Source organism: Oreochromis niloticus, unplaced genomic scaffold (assembly GCF_001858045.2).
Source record: "Oreochromis niloticus isolate F11D_XX unplaced genomic scaffold, O_niloticus_UMD_NMBU tig00000768_pilon, whole genome shotgun sequence".
Lineage (NCBI taxonomy): Eukaryota > Metazoa > Chordata > Actinopteri > Cichliformes > Cichlidae > Oreochromis > Oreochromis niloticus.
The window spans coordinates 868,809-885,328 of record NW_020327243.1 but is presented as its reverse complement, the minus strand read 5'-3'; positions in this window follow the sequence as shown (position 1 = coordinate 885,328).

Below are 16,520 nucleotides of genomic sequence, written 5' to 3'. Positions count from 1 at the left end.
CTGGACGTCCTTCGTGTCCTCCCTGTGATGTCATGGGCCTTCAGAGGAAGCAGAGGCTGAATTTAAACACACCTGCTGGCTTCATGTGTTCTGCTCTGACAGCTGTCATGTTTCACAGCCTGGATAATAAAGCCATCAAACTTCACTCAGCTCCAGTAACACCATCAGTGTTTGATGTCCAGAGGATTCATAAACTTTAACCAGGATAGAAGCAGGAAGTGAAGATGAACCATGTTGTGACTGAACGACAAAGCTGAAACATACAGATGTGTGGAAAACTAAGCAGCAGCCATGTTTGGAGGCTCAGTGAAGTCCTCCAAGCTGACAGTAGAAAAGTCAGATTTTTATTGTGAAAACCACAAACATGTTTAATGAATAATTTTTAGAACTTAGAGAAACTGTTCATGTACAAAATCTTTCCAAACACCAAATCTATAAACAAGCTTTACATGAAACTCAGGTATTATCTGTACAAATACTTTAAAGTGTTTCCACAACAATCAGGTACATATACAATAAGATAGCACACAAATGATTTGTGGCACTACAAAAATAGTTCCTGTTCACCAGCAGACATTAAGACACATCACAGGCCTGACAACAGGAAGTGTATCACTCCTAAAAACGACACACTTAAAAAGCTGAACAGAGTCCAGAGTGTGGAGAACCAATGAGAGCAAATCCAGAGAGAAGTGAGAGCAGAGCAGCCAATCAGGTTCAGAGCTGAGGAGGTGGAGCTGCAGACTGAGGTGGAGCAGAGTGGACTCTGCTCAGGTAACTCTGTGACCGTTACCCACAATTCATGTGAAACTGTCACAGTGGAATCATTCACATCCATGTGTTAGCTGTTGTACTGCTGGACCATTTCCAATGTGCATTTAACTGTATGATCTCTAATCAATGATCCAAATCATTGATTCAACTCATCAAGGTCACAAAATGGACTTTAAATACTCGATTTGTGACATTTGAAGTCAAATGTGAAGAAATGAACAACCTTACATTAATGCTGCTGTTACACTGTCAACACACCACCACCATGTTTGAGTCACTTCACCACAACTCATATCAGGACAGACTGTCAGAGCTTCACTACCAACATTACAGCATGAAAAACACAGACTGAGAAAAATACAAAGAAAAAGCAAGTGTGTGCAATATTTGTGTAACATATGAATACAACACTGTGAGAAAGCAACCAAGTTTATTTAACATGAAAGATGACAAACACAAAGAAAAGAAATGATTCATAAAAGCTGATGTTCATTATTTAGCTCATCGATTCAGGACAGTGAACAAACTCTTTAACCAAACAATGTGATACAGGACATATGCAATGCTACACAGGAATGTTTACACATTTCTAAGAACATTCAAACGAAGCTGTTACCAACATACTGCAAAATATTACTGTTGGAAATGACTAGTTTCAAATAATCAATGCAGCGTCTGCTGTTTATTAGATCAGCCACGTGCATTATGATCCTTCAATACAATCATATTCTGCTTAGAACTGAATTCAAACTATTGAGCCAATGTTTTCCGCTTATATAGCTGAAACATTTTCAAATGATGAGCTTCCAACAATGAGTGAAACAGAGCATGTCGAGAGTTTGGAAACATGCCATTAAGAAAGAGAAATCAAACATTTCAATTCATTTTAATGAGCTCAGACTTGTTGAAAATGCAGAGGAGCTGGTTGTGAACTGAGCTTCAGAGAAACACAACATACTGATATTCACTGTGAAGCTTTGAGTGGAAAAAGACGGAAAAACAACATGTGGATCCTGGAATAATGGGAGCTTCCATCTTTAAAGGACTGAAGAGGAAGAAGTTTACAAGGAATCATTTAGAAGAGTTTCAAACATCAACTGATTGAATCCATGAATCTGAAAACGTGTTTGTGAGTGAAAGAGACAGACATGTACAGACTGAACTATCTGTTCAACAGTCAGAGTGTTTCTCTAACAGGAGACACTCTTTACACTCCACTCAGCACAGGGACACTGAGGAACCAGGAAACCTGAACCAAAACCCAGGATAAAGAGTTTGAGTGAATGTGGTGTTGAAGGTGTGGAGGTGGATCAGAGTGTCAGAGGAGACTCTGTAGAAGGACAGAGTGCCAGCAGGACAGTCCACATACACTGCTACTCTGTTAGAGACAGAGGATGAGATGGATGCTTGTTTTTTATTATGCCAGACAAAGTAACCAAATCTATCAGAGCAGAACAGACTCCAGGACTGATCATTGTATCCAAACAAACAGTCATTACTATTTCCTTTCCTTCTGATTCTTCTGTAACTCAATGATATATAAATGTCTTCTCTCCACTCGACCTCCCAGTAACAGCGACCAGTCAGACCATTTCTACACAGAAGCTGTTCCCAAACATCAAATCTGTCTGGATGATCAGGATATGACTGAACCTCCTTCACACGTGTCACCTTCCTGTTGTTGTCAGACAGTTGGAGCTTTGTGTGTACTGTGTTTGAGTCAATTATGAGTTGACAGGAATCTGATGGAGAGAACAAACACAATCCAGCTGCAGTTATTGATCCATCATCTGTTCATTGATTGACACTTTGATGATGACTCCTGACATCAGAGATGTGAATCATGAAGATGGTTGAATGTGAATGTGTTGAATGTGTGCTGCTTTGTTTTCATGAATCCCATTAAAAACACACTTACACTTCCTCAGACCTGGTCTCAACCATCGGACTCCAGCAGGCTCCACCCTGAAAGGAGGAGGGGGGTCAGACCAGCACAGTCAGCATGCACACATGGACATTACATGGCTCTCATACACACACTGTTACACACTGATAAAGGAACAGTGCAACATTTTCACAAATACACTTTAATCAATACGTGGATCAAACTGCTGATGATTTGGGCTGATCCTGGATCTGTCAGTACACCACTGTACTGAATGGAATATCACTGATGAAACTGTGACCTTCAATATCTTTATATTCCTCTTCTGTTTAGCTGGAAAGGACACCTCCCTCTTTGCTGCCAGCTGGGTTTCTCCTCTTGGTGTCAGTGTGGTTACTGTACATAACCCCTGACCTTGTTTTCATGTGTTTCAATGCCACCTGAAATATGTTCATGTTCTGATTTAACAGCAGATTTCTCCACATGCACATAGAGAAATTTCTTCCTCTGAAACACAAACAATGCACCATATGTATGTTTTGGATATTTAGGGCCTGAGAATGCGAAAACCCTGTTGGAATCACTCTCTTTATTTTTATTCATTGAAATGAATTACCTTTTTGAGGGCCTAAACATGCTCAGAAACTCATGAAATTCTGTATGTGTGTTAGGTGTGGTGAAAAATTACGTATTTTAATGGCGTCAGACATGGATGGCGTAAAATGGCTCAGTAGCACCAACTAGAAAATGAAAAACTTGAACGCCCGGGCTGGGTATGACCTACATGTATAAAAATGGGGGCACATATGAAGAGATGCACAAAAAAGTCTAGTATGGCCACATCCCAAATCCAAAAGAAAGTCCACCATTTTGAATTGAAGGTGACATTTTGGTTCAGATTTTGCGATTTCCAGGCCTTGTACTTTTGTGAACTTGACCTAGGGATTTGATTAGATCAGCTTGATATTTGCTCAGTGTAAACTACACACATGGGCCATATTAAATTGCGGAGCTTTTGAGTTTTTGGCATAGGATGTGGCCGTGGCACCACGGCGAATTTTGATCATTCGCCATGAAATTCAGATTTGCTCTCATTCACACATACATTATCCAATCTGGACCAAACTTCTCACATATGATAAGGCTCCTTTTCTGAACATATTTCAACTGCCATATTTGCCACATCTATTAAATTGCAAAGCTTTTGACGTTTTGACAAAACTTGTGTTTTGAGATTGGACAATGTGTCTTTGGGTGCAAAGACACATTGTCCAATCTCTCCCAAACTTCATGGGCATGATGAGAGTCGAGCTCGGAAAAGTTTTATATGCCATTTGTCAGCAATGGTTAGAGCCCCACCTAGTGGGAAGAGGAAATGCAAGGTAGCTTATATTCATTAACCCTTTAAAACCGGTCGGAGCGGGCACGCTGTTTTGCGTAACTATTTTTAAATCCCGGTAGCACTGCAACCACGTAAGCTAGCGCAGTAATTTTTTTTGCATATGAAATCGCAGGAGTTGTACTTACATCTTATGCCAAATGTGTCAAAGTCAAGGACCGCGGGCCACATCCGGCCCGGCGTACATTTATATCCGACCCGCGAGAGCATTTTATATAGATGCACTATTATTGTTATGCATGGTCCGGCGATATGAGGCGCTAATAATATACAAACTACAGATCCCATAATGCAGCGCTGCAGCCTCCTTCCTGAACGCTAGGCTAACTGGGAACATTCCCGCGTCAATCAAGTCAAAGCTAGCCGTTCACAATGGTGGAGAGAAAAGTTGATTCTGAAAGCAGAGCCTTTCAGCGCCAGTGGGTGACTGAATATATGTTTACAGACATTGCTGGTAAACCCGTGTGTCTTATTAGTGGAGCTAATGTGGCTGTAATTAAGGAATTTAATTTAAGACGGCACTACGAGACAAAACGTCAGGATAAGCTGAAAAACCTAAATGCAGAAACTACAGAAAGTAGAAGAGCTAAAGAAGAATCTGACATTTCAGCAGACCTTTTTTCACCAGAGCAAAATCACAAAGTGAAGCTGTTGTGAAAGCAAGTTTTATTGTAGCAGAGGAGCCAAATCAGCCCGGTACCACTCTGAAGAGCTGCATGATGAAGCTGTGCGACGTCTTGTGTCCAGACAAAACGCAGCGTTTGGCAAATCTGAGCCTGAGGAGAAATACGATTGCTGATCAGGTTTGTGAGATGGCCACTGATTTAAGAACACAGTTGTGTGAAAGAAGCAAAAACTATATTGCATCCTCTCTTGCTGTGGATGAAAGTACAGACATGATGGACATTATACAGCTGACCATCTTCATCCGTGGAGAGGAAATATTGAACATTAAATCGATGCACGGGACAACGACAGGAAAAGACATTTTTAAAACGTATGTCAAAGTGTAACTGACATGAAACTGCCCTGGGACAAACTTGTTGGACTCACAACAGATGGAGCGCCGGACTAGTGTAAAGAGTAGGAAGATATTTTGCTGCTATTTTTTATAATCATCATTACTATTCCATTAATAACAGTATTGATATTGCATTCAGATGTTCAAACATATTGGTATCATCTTAGCCTTTATTACAGGTCCAGTAAGAACCACTTTAAACTGTTGAGTTGAATCTATAATCTTAAATGCTCTTGAATGCTTTTATAATCTCAAAATGTTTATATGCAGATTACATTGTATTATTTGAAAGGCTCACCTCTGAGTATAGCCTATGCTAAAGTCCTGACAGGAAACGCCATGCTTTGCAGGAAGTGAAACCGAAAGCAGAGTCTGAGTGCAAGTTATTTTGAGCAGGTTATGAATAATCAGGCTATTCTTTATTATCTTTTATTCATCTATATCTTTTGATTAAGCTTTTAGTAGAGGTTCTTGATTGAAACATTTGTTTAATACATTTTATACATACTCCAAGATTATTACACACTGGTTGCATAAGCGAAGAGGTGAAATAGGGTGCAATTGTGGTTAGTACCCTATTTGGTTAGCACATACACACATACAGTTAGAGAGGTTCATTTGTAGGTGAAAGTTTAAGCATGTTTGCTATGACTGTATTTCTGTGTGTACGTGACTGTTTGATGAAGAAGCAGGTGCAGGATGTTCCAGAGCTAGGCGAGAGCTAAGGCGGATTGCAGGAAACCACCTGGGAGAAGATGGAGGCGATTGTTCTTTTAATTGTGTCACAAGTTGTCAAATAGAACATTTGTGGTTTTGAAACTGATGCATGTACTGACGTAAAGAGGGCGTCAGTAAAAATATACCTCGATGATATAAAAGTATTGCTGTCTCATTGTTGGGAGGAGATCTGATGCTGTTTGTATACAGCGGAACATCTCCCACGCGTGTGTTCATTAAAATCATCGTTTGACTCCACCTGACAGGATCAGTGTGTTATTTGGATTTCCTCCTGTATCCCTCCTTAATTTTGAATCTTAACACTAGTCAGCAGGATGCGAGTAAAGATGCAGGAGGAGAACTGTACCGGTGAGTTAACAGCATATCACTGCATCATACACCAGGAAAGGCTGTGTGGTAAAGTCCTAAAAATGGAGCATGTAATGATCACCGTAACGCAAACCGTACATTTCAGTCTTTTATGTGGGAAATAGATTCAGAGTTTGCCGACATTCCCTATCATAAAGAGGTCCATTGGCTGAGTTTGGGAAAAGTTCTCAATCGAGTTTTTGAGCTCAGCAAGGAAATCTGTCAGTTCATGGACATGGCATGTATGATGCGGTGAAGGCATTTCAAGTGAAGCTGTCACTAATGCACCAGTGCAACCTGCCTCACTTTCCCTGTTGTCAAGTAATGTTGAACCAAGTCAGCGGACTTTGCTGAACTGCACCTGTGCAGATTCAGATGGAGCTGCAGTGTAATGATCCACTCAAGGGAAAGTACGTACACTGAAAGTACACTGAATGGCCCGCACAGTTTATTAGTTCCACTCCTGAAGCAATGCTCCGTCTGCATGCGGCTCCAACCTTGTGTATGCTTTCATAGGGTTGTTGGCTGCATGTTCATATTTCTAACTTGCATAATTTTGACAGGATTATGCAAGTAATCTAAAATTATAAATCATTATAAACTAATGTAATATAAAAATATTTCTCAGGTTTTATTTATATTTTAGCAAAAAGTCAATAGCCAAAATAGCCAGGGGTATGAATAATTGTGGGCTTGACTGTACCATGCTTAACCTGAGGAGAAAAAAATCCACGGAGGGTTTGAAAACGATGTACCAGGAGATTGCTGTTCTCGCCGACTCTAGTGAGCCTTGATCACCCAGTCAGCTTTCGAGCTAGTAAGTAAGTAAGTAAAATGCATTTATTAAGGGCCTTTCACAGACAGGCAGTCACATAATGTTGTACACAAAGACTAAAATAAACAGTACAATCGATAGACATTATACACAGTGTAAAAGATTAAATGTAAATTAAATAATGTGATGAATATAAAATATAAAATTCAGCTGAAGAGACCATATATCGCAGTTTAGAGATGTTTCTTAAGTGACGCAAACAGGGACAAGACAAAGATTTTACATGAGAGTCAAGGCCCAGAGAAGAGTCAAATATCCAAGCATACTCCAAGATTTTGAAGGTTTGACTTGACAGAAGGACAGAAAGAGGCAAGAACCTGACTAATTTTAGAATGTAGCTCAGGAGGAGCTATGATCATGGTCTCGGTCTTGTTGGTGTTCAGAACGAGGTAGTTGCTTGAAAGCCAATCAGAAACCTGAGTTAAACATTGGACTACGGTGGACAGCCTATCCAGCTGATGAGGCTTAAAGGACATATGCAGCTGAATGTCATCAGCATAAAAATGATAAGACATAAAAGATTGAATAATGCCAGCTAAAGGAAGCATATAAAAAGAAAATAATAATGGACCTAAAACTGAACCCTGTGGAAACCCGCAGGTTAGGGCAGCAATGTCAGAGGTGAACCCATGCAGGGAATTGTTCTGTTTTGCTTGATCTTAGTTCAGCCTTTGATACCATCGACCACAAAATCTTACTTAACAGGCTTAAGGTTTTGGCTGGTATATCTGGCTCTGCCCTAAACTGGTTTTCTTCTTACTTATCAGATAGTACCTTTTCTGTTAGGACGTCGTTAACAGATCACTATTGACTTTTAAGAGAGCAGTCTCCGTAGAATGTTGCTTTTGAAAGCCAGAATGAAAAGGGTCAAAAATCTGTAATTTACATAATAGGGACCTGAACTGATTTTCAACAATTTTTTCAAGTAATTTACTTAAAAATGGCAATTTTGAAATAGGTCAGTAATTACGCACTTGAGGAGATTGTGGATCTCAAGTCCATCACCTTATTTACGAAGTGGTTGAGGAAAGTATTACAATCTTCATCAGAAAGTAACAGAGCATGTTGGGATGGAGGAGAGACAATACTATTGATGGTATCAAATAGAACTCTTGAATTATTTTTATGATGATTTATAAGATTATTGAAGTAAGAGGATCTGGCCTCTTTGACTGACTCATTATATAAGTAAAGAAGTTCTTTGAAGTGCTCACGATGGCCAATCAGACCAGTGGACTTCCACAGACTAGTGATGGGACTTCCGGCTCTTTTTAGAGAACCGGCTCTTTCGGCTCGTCTCACTAAAAAGAGCCGGCTCTTTCGGCTCCGAACCGGCTCTTCAGGTTGTTTTGTTGCTTTAATTAATTTATTATTACAATAATATAAAATTATGCACAAAAGGAATCACTAATGTAAAAACAAGTGGTTTTATTTATATATGTTTATATATAAATATATACAGTGGCCCCTAGAGACACGTACAAACTCCAAAAAGCACGTACAAACTCTAAAACACATTTCTAGCGTTAACTGAACTTCCAAAACAGAGCTACCTAGATCACTTAAATTACACAATTGAAAGCATGTGTGTATTGTTTGTGTATTTGTACACAAGCACTCAAATATATTCAAATAATTAAAAAAAAAAAGTTCATTTACCTCTTACTACCACACACTGGTCGTTGGTACTTGCTGGCTTGTGTAGCCTCTAGGTAACAAAAGCTCAACACTGCGCTTAGCATTCTGGGGTACTTCTGTTTTCTTTTGTACATGTTTTGGAGTTTCTACGTGCTTATGAGGCTATGTCCACACGTACACGGGTATTTTTGAAAACAGAGATTTTCCGTTTTCGTTTTAAAAAACTAATCCCGTCGACATGTAATTGCAGAAATGAAGGAAAACGCTGCTAGGAGCATGCCAAAGCAACAGGTGCCGATATATTCCTAAACGTGTAGAAACGTTGGCCAATCAGAAGTCTGGAAGCCTCGGTGGGAAATAGTAAACAAAGATGGGGCGTAGAAGCAGAACCGAGTGGTATGTGTGGAGGGACAGTAACTGTGTGTGTATATGTAAGCATTTAAACACTGCAGAGAGTACAATTAACAGTAACAGTATTGTAGAAATTCATTTCACCGAAAAAAAAAAACGTGGCGCACAGTGTGACGTCAAAAAAGGGGCACATCTTTGACGCTGTGTTTTCTCCGTTTTCCTCATCCACGCGTAAATGCAAAAACGGAGTTTTGGAAAATATCCACCCTGACAGAAATCTCAGTTTTCACTGACCGAAAACGCCGTTTGCGTGTGGACGAAAGGTGCAAACGCACAGAAAAATCTCCGTTTTCAAAAATACCCGGGTACCTGTGGACGTAACCTGAGTTTTTATGTGTTTTGGAGTTTTTACGTGCTTCTGAGTTTTTACGTGTTTTGGAGTATGTACGTGCGTCAGAGTTTTTACGTGTTTTGAAGTTTGTGCGTGCTGCTTTGTCTCTAGAGGCCACCGTAAATATACTTTTATTTATTCACTCCACACTCCACATAAAATGTAAAATAAATTTGTATAAATATATTTATTTGTATAAATAAATTATATAATACAAAAACAAACTAGTCACAGTTCAACTTTTAACTATTTAAATTTTCAGCTTTTTCCTTTTAAACAAATTTAAAATGAAACAACACAAAACACTGCAAACCACAACACAATTAAATATAAATTAAAATATGAAAAAGAAGATGCATATTCTCTGTCATATGGGCCTGCATGAATAAACTTTCTGAATCCTTTATCATCCGCAACTGAAAATAGTTGTGGATGATTACCGCGTGCGGATTGAAGCGGAAAACAAAGTGCGAGAGAGAGGGTGAGAGAAAGAAAAAAAAACTCACGGCTCGCGATAAGGAGTCGGCTCGCGTCATTAGCGTCAAAGATCCGGCTCTAAGAGCCATTTCGTTCGCGACCGACCCATCACTACCACAGACACTCTACTTTTCGACAGGCGCGTCGAAGACCACGAGTTTGATTATTTAACCATGGTGTGTGGGAACTAACAGAGCAATGACTGGTTTTGGAAGGAGCAACCTGATTGAGAATGACAAGACAGTGTTCATTAAAAGAATTAGTTAAAAGCTCAACCTCATTGGATGAAGTTTTAAAATTAAAAAGAGAGGAAAACTTAGAAATGACAGAGTCATAAATACGGATGGGTATCGTTTAGGTTTTATCCGATACCGGTGCCAAACCGGTACTTTTGAAACGGTGCCGGTGCTTAAACGGTGCTCGAACCGGTGCTTTAAGAATGGAGAACACAAAATTGGTCCAAAAACCTCTCATGTTTAGCTGTTTTTTTTGTAAAAAGATAACAATGTTAACCTTTTCTGCAGCTATAGGGCATATATGGTATCACTCTTGGCTGGAAGCAGTGCTTAATCAATGGAAAAAACACAAAATTGGTCCAAAAACCTCTCATGTTTAACTGTTTTCCACTTTTTCTTTGGTCATTTTAGCCTTTTTGGCCAGGGTGAAGGGAGTATCTGCCATCAAACAAGAAGACAGCCGCATGTAACTACAACGGTGTTTGCTAGTTCACCTTATGTGCATTAATGTAATAACGTGGTTAGCCTACTCAACGTAAATTACACACGAACAACATTAAGCTACTCACGCAGAGAAGAACGGCTGCTGCTGCTGCCATCATCATCCGTCATCATTTCTGCTACACTGGCAGGGCTAGGGGCCAGGACTGTACTCTTCGGGTTTTTGAGGGATGTTGCTAACTCCAGGTCCGATAACAGGCACCACACCCGCAGTAGATGTGCACGGTGTGAGGTCTCGCAGCAAGCTATCAAACACGGCAAATTTCTCTGCTTTAAAAAACCGCTATGCGTCGCCAGGTGTTTCATCAGATTCGAGGTGTTACCTCCTTTGACAGTATCACAGTATCACCTTAAAGCACTTGTTGCAGGCAGCTGAGTTTGCATCTTTTGCTGTGAAGTACAGCCAGACTTTTGACTGCTTCGCCTTGGGCATTTTTAATCTGTAGCTCTGCTCTAAAAGAAAATACGTACCTGGGCTCGCCTACTATCCTCGGAAACGTAAAATGATTGGCTAGAATTGGCTCAGGAAAAAAAAAAAGCACCGAAATAAAGCACCGAAATGTGCGCTGCTTTTCGGTCTGGTTACTACCGTTTATGTCAGAACCGGTGCCACACCGGTACCCATCCCTAGTCATAAATAAAGCGCCTAATCAAACCTTGAGGATGGGACTCTGAATTAACAGATACAGTAAAAGAGACTGACTTACAGTCACTAAAAAGAACATCATTTAAATTCAAGTTGTTGAACAAAACTGAAAGAGTCCATAATGTTCAGGAACCCCCTAGTGGTACTATTTGTTAAGTCGTCCACATGAATGTTGAAGTCTCCAACAATCATGACCGTGCCCAGTTTAATAGTGGGTAACAGACGTTTTCTGTAACAGACGTTTCCGAAAACGTCAGAGCACTATTGCAAATATGTCATGTCTTGATAAATCAAAGAGGCATTTCAAGTTTACGCAGCTACATTCTTGCCTGAAAATATCTTAAAAGTTTATCTTGTGACCCAGAAAGAGTCATATTAAAACTAAGTAGCTGCCGCCATTGTTGAAAACTGGAATTGGCTGGGCCACACTATGAATTCTGGGATAGGTTGGGCCACAAAAGATACACCTGACCCATCCTTCAAATCTGGGGAAAAGATGGATGCATTTGTCGCCGCGTTCGGAGTAGTCTTCGAATTTGTCATGTCATTTGTCATGTCGCTGTGAAGTAATTGCCTACAAATGCGGCCTTCAAAGCATACTGCCCCTGATTTTAACATGGTCCATAAAAAGCATGAGTTTAGCAGCATTAGCTTATCAGGGTTTCAAGTATTTAAGCTGCCATTTCCAAATGCTAGCTGCACCTGTGCGCCTCTTTGTCACACGTCACACACAGACGAAAATGATTCACAGCCTTGGTTCTTTCTCAGGTAACAAAAATATTTTCAACCTATTTAAATCAGACTGCCACACTTCCCCTCCATGACATTATGACTGAGCGGTGTGTGCGCTTTGGAGGTCACGTTCTATGCCAACCCCCACACCAACTGCCCAAGATCGTGATCATGTGGAACCCACCCCATGGAAGACGCAATCTAGGCCGGCCCCTTACAACATGGCAGAGGACTTTCACCGATGATTTACGTGCCTTAGACATTCCATGGGATGAGGCAGAAGCAGCCAGAGCTGATTGAGTGCACTGGCGAATATTTGCCGCCCAATTAGTGATGTGCGAATCATGAACGAATCGTTCAATACTCGAGAATCACTTTACTGACTCGTGAATCATGATTCACAAGCCCAACTGACTCACTGACTCATCCCTGTTGCTGTTAGCAAACTAATTTCATTAGTAGAAATATATATAGCTTATAATTAAAATTGTGTAGAAAAAAAACAACAGCCACTTTCTTAACAAAAACATTTCTGTTCTGAACTGGAAGAAAAAACGTGAAAAGAAAGAAAAAAAGAAAAAACCCTGAGTAGAAATCTCACATCAAGACAATAGCTCCTCGGTTCTCAGTAGCATCGCTCTGCTAACAGCACATTTGGGTTACTCATCCCCTCCCTTCCTGTGCTGAATCATAGCGTAAGCGAATCACCATTGACTGTTGAAAACATGGACGACGCCACAGCTCCCCAAAAATAAAGCCAAAACGTCTCTATCGCTCCCTGGTGTCTGGCTGCAGTATAGGTCATAAACCCCGCCTCCTCCATGTTAGCGGATGGGACTGGGGTCAGACTAAAATAAATTTATTCTCCTCAGATAATTTTTTTTCCAAAGATGCTTTATTTTGTTATCAATAGTTATCATCACGCTGATTGATGTCCAAGGGGTCTCCGTTCCCATAAGTTTGATTCTAATTCCTACCGCGGTGATGTTAAATTGGGGTGAAACGTCATCATAGCAGCTTTGACTGGCAGCTGCAGTCACGGAGAAACTTGCGTATCTCTTTTCAGGAATAGCAGATAGAGCGTAGGCTCTGAGAGGAGGGCCAGCATTTACGTTACGAAAACACGACCAAGTGTTTTAACCTGACAGCCTAAGGTGTTCTTCAGTAAACTGGACTACCCGACAGAAGGACCCGAGGCCCTGCTGCACTTTTTCGGTAAGTTAAACGTGTTTGTAAGCTAATCCGTAACTACCGTCCTTAGCTAGCTCCTGAGACCTAGCTAGCTAAGATGAACACTCGGCTGTCAGGGTTCGTTTAGCTGTGCAGGTGAATGAATTTACCCTGACTAAAGAAATCAAGAGAAACGCCCCGGGCTGCTCAGTCACTAATTACTGTTACTGCACTTTTATTACAGGCTGCACCCTGCTGCGGCTCCTGTGCAGAGCTGAATATTAAATACGTGCAAACAACAGCATGTTTTCAGTCTCTTGCCACATCTGTAAAGACAGTAACATCTTTTTAAAAAGCTTGTACTTCAGTAACTCCTCATTAATCAGGAACTATGGATTAAAGTACTGTAGTGTACTGTAATACTGAAAAAATGCAAGAGAAGAACTTCAGATCCTGAGTGTGTGAAGACAGAAGAATCAGCTTCATTTCAATTTTGAGGGATAAAATTTATATTTGAGTTTGATGGTTCTGTTCTCTTTGTGATTACAGGAGCTGCCCTCAGATTCAGACCTCAGCACCACCCAGTGACAGCAGACAGATCATCCAACATGTTCACATGTTAACTGCGAAATGAACTGATGAAAACAGTACAAAGGTTAAAGTACCACATGTGCTGTCAGTGAAAGCTGCAGCTGTTTTATTGATAAAGTTAAAGACAAAAAAACAAAAGGAATAACCACTCATGTAACTGTGTCACTATATATCAGCATTAACAGGACCTCAGTTTGGTGTTTCACAAAGCTGCTGATCTCAGACCTGCACAGCTTCTGTTTTAAACACTTGATGTACTCAGCTGCATGAAGAGCATATGAGATTTTCTCTGACACAATTAAATAAAACCTGATGAAGGTCAAAGGTCGTCACTTGTATGTTGAACTACAAACTTGTGATCTGGAATTCTTTCAGTTTTTTGCAGATAGTGTGTTATTTACCATAAAGTGATGCAGAGTTATTCATACCAGAGTAACCAGAGAGGATCATATATTTTTAAATATATAACTTTCTACAGGACTGAATATAATATCTTTATGTAAAAGTCCGGAGCCTCTGGGGAGTATCCGAGTATTTATAACATTACACAAACCAAAGGTCTCCATCACAGTGTTCATGAAATGCTGGGTTTATCCATCTCCTGGGGCGGGCCTACGGAGGAGTGCTGAAGATTTCCCTGTGAGGGAGCTGCTGGTGAAGATCATGAGTCCTGCTTTATCAATGCGATGAGCTTCAGTCTTCCTGTTGTTTCTTAAATGATGCCTCTTTCAGTGGGTCAACAGAACTTCTGACACAGGACAGCTGTGATGAAAGAAAGGGAAGAAGTTTCTCCAAACCTCTGGACACAGGAAACCCAGCTTGGTCCTGATGGTCTCCCTCAATAGTTTCTCCCCAGGGTGAATGTAGCTGTTGATAAAATATGGACTCTATTATTAAATGAAAAGAACAAATCACACTACACTACTGAAACCTCATGCTGCTGTTTTTAAAGTCTCCATGTTACCAGGCTGTAGAGGGCTCTGAAGATTTAAACAGTTTTAGGTCCATTACACTCACAGTCTTATGTTAAAATCTCAAAGGACAGCATTATATTTTTGATATTAACAGTAACTCTGGGCCTCTGTAGAGTGTGCAGCTTATCTCATCGCTGTCTAAAAATGGATTAAAAAAACCCTAAGAAGTGCTGAATCCTTCAATAACACAGACTATTAGAGTAGCAGGTGTGTAGCATCGCTAACTAGCTAGCAACAAGCCTCCAACACAGCGCGTATGCTAGCGGCTAATCTAGCAAACGAATTGACAGCAGAGTGATTTTAGAACTATAAGATGATAAGCTGTGTGTCTTTTTTTATAACAGTGATATGGTTGTATTTACCTTAATTAAACGAGTCGTCAGCGGCGGTAAACCAGCAAAAAACTCGAGTCGCCGGGCTACGTAAAATGTGCAGAGGGGCGTGTTTGCGGTCACGTCCAGCGGGTGTGTGGGCGGGAGCGTTACACAGTCGCTCCACCTCAAGTCACTACTGCGCAGACTCTGGCTCCAAATTTGCAAGATGGCAGCCTCCACAAGTGGGGTATTTTGGCTTCATTTTTGCACAATGGTAGGAGGCGGGGTTGCGTCATCCATCTTTTCTACAGTCAATGCTCAGGACTCACTCACCCCCTCCCTCCTGGCTCACACCTTCTTCTTCTTCTTTTTGGTTGGCAACCAATGTTAAGGAGCATTACCGCCCCCTGGCACACAGCTCACTGGACGTTCAGATGAGAAAATATATATCTGACACATTTGAGGAAAATACTAATAAAATAAAATAAAAATAAATGTTCCTTTTAGAAATCTTTTTTTTTCTCTTTTTGCTCTATAAAAATACTTGTTTTTCTTTTTCAATCCCTCATCTTAGCAGTAGGATTACCATGAAAGGAGAAACAAATTAAGTTTGAGTGAAAATGTACATTTTTTTGCGCACTCTGGTCAACTGACTCTGTGACTGAAATGACTCAAAAAACCCGATTCACTTGAGCGACTCATTCAAACTCGATTCAGTAAAAAGAATCGAATTTACTATCACTACCCCTAATGCACCGAACGACACAGGAGTACCTAATTCTAAGTATTTCACGCCACTGCGAGCCTTCACACATCAAACCAATTTGAGGCTAGAAATATTGTGAAACATGCTGCAAAAGAAACTAAACTAGACTAACTGCATTATTTAAAGGTTGTATAATATTCTGCAATATGTTTAAAATGTTGATCCTGAACACAGCTCATTGCTATAAGTAAGTTTTGGATGTGGCTTGGCTCTTTATGTTTTTTGGTGCCGTAGACATTTTATGTTTAGAGGCAAAGTCACCCTCTACAATGTAGCAACAGAAAAAGGAGATATATTTTTATTTTACTTCTTTTTCTTCTGATTCAGGCTGAGTACAGCTAGAATTAAAGGTTAAAGTTTGTATTCCCATCCACTGATATTTCATTATTATTATATTAATATAGCAAAATGTTTGCTGAGATTTGAACAAAAGTAAGTGGTAGAAACAAGTTACTTTCTTACTATGAGTACATTTCAGAGCCTTTACTTTTTTACTTTTACTTGGAGTAACAAAGTTCAAATTCAGCTTGTACTGGAGTATTATTAACACTAGTATCTTTAAATCTACTTAACTACAGAATATCATTGAAACATGTTAGTGGATTATCCACCAATAAATGAGAAGATTTTGGACATGTTAACAAATGACATATTAGACAGAAGTCTGTAATCCTTAATCCAAATCATTCATCTGAGAACAACCAACAGCAGCAATACCATCCAGTAACAATTC